This window comes from Acyrthosiphon pisum, unplaced genomic scaffold (genome assembly GCF_005508785.2).
Source record: "Acyrthosiphon pisum isolate AL4f unplaced genomic scaffold, pea_aphid_22Mar2018_4r6ur Scaffold_10573;HRSCAF=11180, whole genome shotgun sequence".
NCBI lineage: Eukaryota > Metazoa > Arthropoda > Insecta > Hemiptera > Aphididae > Acyrthosiphon > Acyrthosiphon pisum.
The window spans coordinates 36,579-40,397 of NW_021758860.1; the positions used below are offsets into that span (position 1 = coordinate 36,579).

The window sequence follows — 3,819 nt, forward strand, 5'->3', positions numbered from 1 at the left end:
AAAATACATAGGCACAATTTTTTTTATAAGCATTTAAAGTTCAAATTTTGACTAAATACGTAAAAATTACGGCAATGTTCAAATAATCTTAAACAGAAACTCATAAAAGTTTTTCTTTTTAATTCTAAGATTTGGAAATTTAATACAAGGCTCCTAACATATTTTTACAATAGCAGTTGCAAAATAAAAGGAATACATTGTCACAATTTTTATTTATAAGCATTTAAAGTTCAAATTTTGACAACATATTATGTAAAAATCACGAAAATTCGTAAATTATTTTATGCTAGAAATTCATAAAAAATTTTCCTTTTATATCTAAGATTTCAAAATTTAATACAAGGCTCATAATATATTTTTACAATAGCAATTGAAAAATAAAAGAAATATATAGTCACGATTTTTTTTTTATAAGCATTTAAAGTTCAAATTTTGACTAAATACGTAAAAATTACGACAATGTTCAAATTATCTTAGACAGAAATTCATAAAAGTTTTTCTTTTTAATTCTAAGATTTGGAAATTTAATACAAGGCTCCTAACATATTTTTACAATAGCAGTTGCAAAATAAAAGGAATACATTGTCACAATTTTTATTTATAAGCATTTAAAGTTCAAATTTATACGAAATATGTCAAAATTGCGAAAATTTGCAAGTAATTTAGTGGTTGAAAAATCGTAAAAATTTTTTCTTTTATAACTAAGTTTTTAAAATTTGGTACAAGGTTCTCCATAAGTTTTTCTTTAAAAATAATATATCCTAGACTGACAAATCATCTCCGTTCAGAATCGTTTTTCGTATACAATGATATAATATCATTGGATTCAAATTTAATTCCATCCATTACAGTAACCCACTTGTAACCTACTGTACAGCAGAGCGACATCCACGACTTACCCGCCTTTTTTTTTTTTTTTTTGTGTCTGACGACAACTTTTGGAGCAGTAAAAATGCTTCGATTTTCAAAAGTTGTACCTTTTCTGAAAGGAAAGTGAATCTAGTTGGTACTTTGGGGGGTCAAAAGTGAAAATTTCCCAATACTTTTCAAAAGCGGCAGGAAAAACCTTAAAAAAATCGTCTTCGAAGATCTGCACTATTAAAATTGGCTACCTACCTACTTCTTCACAGTTGGACAATAGTATGGTATATCATACAAAATAAAAAAACACAATATAGATTATAATATTAAGATTTAAAAACAATTTAAAAGAACAATATAATATTTTAAAACCAAGAGAAACACGATTAATTCTTAATACTTCAACTAAAAAAGAAAAACGTCTTAAGCGCCCTTCCTCCCTTTTTATACGGACTGAGGACCGTCAATGGTGGAGTTAACACTAAAGATTTGCAATTGTGGGCATGTTAATGAATATAATCAACTCAAGATAAGCTAATTTCAGTGAACACAAGATTGTTCTAAGTCAAAAGTTGACTGTAAACGTTTACAAAAGTACAACTTAACTTAATTTATAAACAATAGTTTGTTTCTTACAATCTTAACAATAATTAAATGTTTCATTCCTCGCAATAATAATTCATTTCAAAAATTAAAATTAATCATTATTCAGTTGTGAAATTTCATCTATCCGAAACTGGTAATGACAAAATATATGTATGAACTGAAGAAAACATAATTGAGTAGTCCATAATATCCTATTTAATCTGGAACTTGGAAACCCTCTTTTGCTGACTATAAGAAACAAAAAAATACATTTAATTGTAATTCTTGTGAACATAACTAAGTGTTATTTATTTATTATGATAACGCTTTGGAGGGTAATTTCTAATCTATATAATATATAGACTTTAACAAATACTAGATGAAACTTTGAGATGTGATTTTTAACAAATGGATGTTATAATAAGCTATTAAATGTTTATTAAAATACAACTTGTAACAGGTGTCGGGTTCTAGGTATTAGGCTTAAATAATAATATCAGTTCAAGTTCAGATATATAATTCGGAGGCAATTTATTAACAAAGATTTTAGGTACAATAAATAATTTATGCATGATGTACTTACAGTATCAGTTAAAGAAGAAATTTAAGTATTAAGTAGGTATTTTAGGTACCTATTTTAGATTCTGCTTGGAGCGATGATTGTATTGATTTTACAATGATGTGTTTTTAATTATTTTATTTTTATGCCATCACATTTCGGTGCAGTAAAAATGCTTAACAGCTTTTCTACTTCAGCATCGTTTCTAGTATGAAAAAGAATGTACTTAGTACTTTGGAGGGTCAAAAGTAAAACATTCCCAGAACTTTTCAAAAACATCAAGAACAATAAACTAACAATTAAGGAAAAACTAAGATTTTTATGCAAAACCAGTTTTAGAAAAAAATCAAATTTGTGTTTTGGTGCAACTCTAAAAAATAAACTTAGATACATTAAAATGTTCAAAATATTTTGGAATTTTTTTAAACTATTTAATATTTATGAAGAAAAGAATATATAGTCGTAATATAAAATCAAATCTATGGTAGGTTTTTATGGTACTTACAATCTATAGATATAGTACCTACAATGTTATAATTTGTAATCATATTATATCATCATTCATAATGTATCAATAATATTCTATCCTTCGGTAATATTTATATTTATACATTATTATAGGCATGTAAGTATATACATACTTGGTATATGTAATTCATTATTTACATAATTTTATACTTGATATTTAATAGTATAATAATATAAACATTTTGATAGATACTCTTCTTCGGTATTTTTTACAGTATAAAATTGAAAATTATTATCTAAAATATAACACCAAATTTTTCTTTTTATCATTTGTTTTTATGACTCTGCCTAAATTGATGAATGTCTTTGAGCACTTATTCCATTTTTCCCCTCCCTAATGAAAGCTATGATTATATTGTAAATAAAAAATTTAGTATTAAGCCAATTAAGGTATACCTACAACTTTTGTACCTAAATTAAATATTATGTTTACAATTTTCAAATAATTGCACACTTCAATAGAATTTTATTTAGTATTTTGTGTCATAAAGTTACCAGCAATGTCCCAAAATGAATCACATCCAATTTTCAGAACACTGAATTTCCAAACTTGTTATGTATTCTTTGAAATTTAAATATGTTCAGATGCTCCGTGCTATTAAAATTAGATACTGGTTCCGCAATATATTACCTGCAAATCAAAAGTTTGTTAAAAATATGTCAGTAGACTATTTCTTTTCTCTGTGACCTATGAGCAACATAGCAAATTTGTGTAGAGCAGATCAAATTTTGTAATGTTAGCTTTAATAAACATAGAGTAAAAATATTTTCTAAAGAACCTTACAGGTATATTTATTTATATTTTATTTTTAAAGCAAGTTATGTGTATTTTATGTTTGTACCTAATATAATTTATTTAACATAGTTAATTATTATTCATTATGACTTAACTGGCTGAGCCCCTTGGACACAAATATAATTCTACACACACAATTAGATATATTATAATATAAGTATATAGTATAATGATATCAGCCAATATAATTTAGTCATAATGTCATATGAATCGCGGACGTTTCGCCCCCGCCGTTTCGTCCCCGTCAAAAAAACAAGTCCACGGACGTTTCGTCCCCGTCTATTATTAAGATAGGACATTTGGCCCCCGGGAGTTATATAGATTTATTTATACCTACCCATAGGACGTTTGGCCCCCCGGTTAGGTTAGGTTAGGTATTACTAGGGCTCGGATTTATATGTATTTATATAACCAAAGTATGTATTTACACAATAAAAATATGTACATTAATATGTGCTAAAGAATTCAAAATATGTATTATAAAAAAAAA

At 26.3% G+C, this 3,819-nt stretch overlaps 1 long non-coding RNA gene across 1 annotated transcript; it reads right to left on the reverse strand.

Annotated features, from left to right (window-relative positions):
- Positions 1-1,352: 1,352 nt before the first annotated feature.
- On the reverse strand, positions 1,353-3,378 carry LOC107882451. The gene is made up of 3 exons (XR_001678742.2): positions 3,222-3,378; positions 3,029-3,164; positions 1,353-1,695 (listed from the first exon to the last, which is right to left on the reverse strand). It is a non-coding gene; the product is annotated as an uncharacterized LOC107882451 (long non-coding RNA).
- Positions 3,379-3,819: the final 441 nt, after the last annotated feature.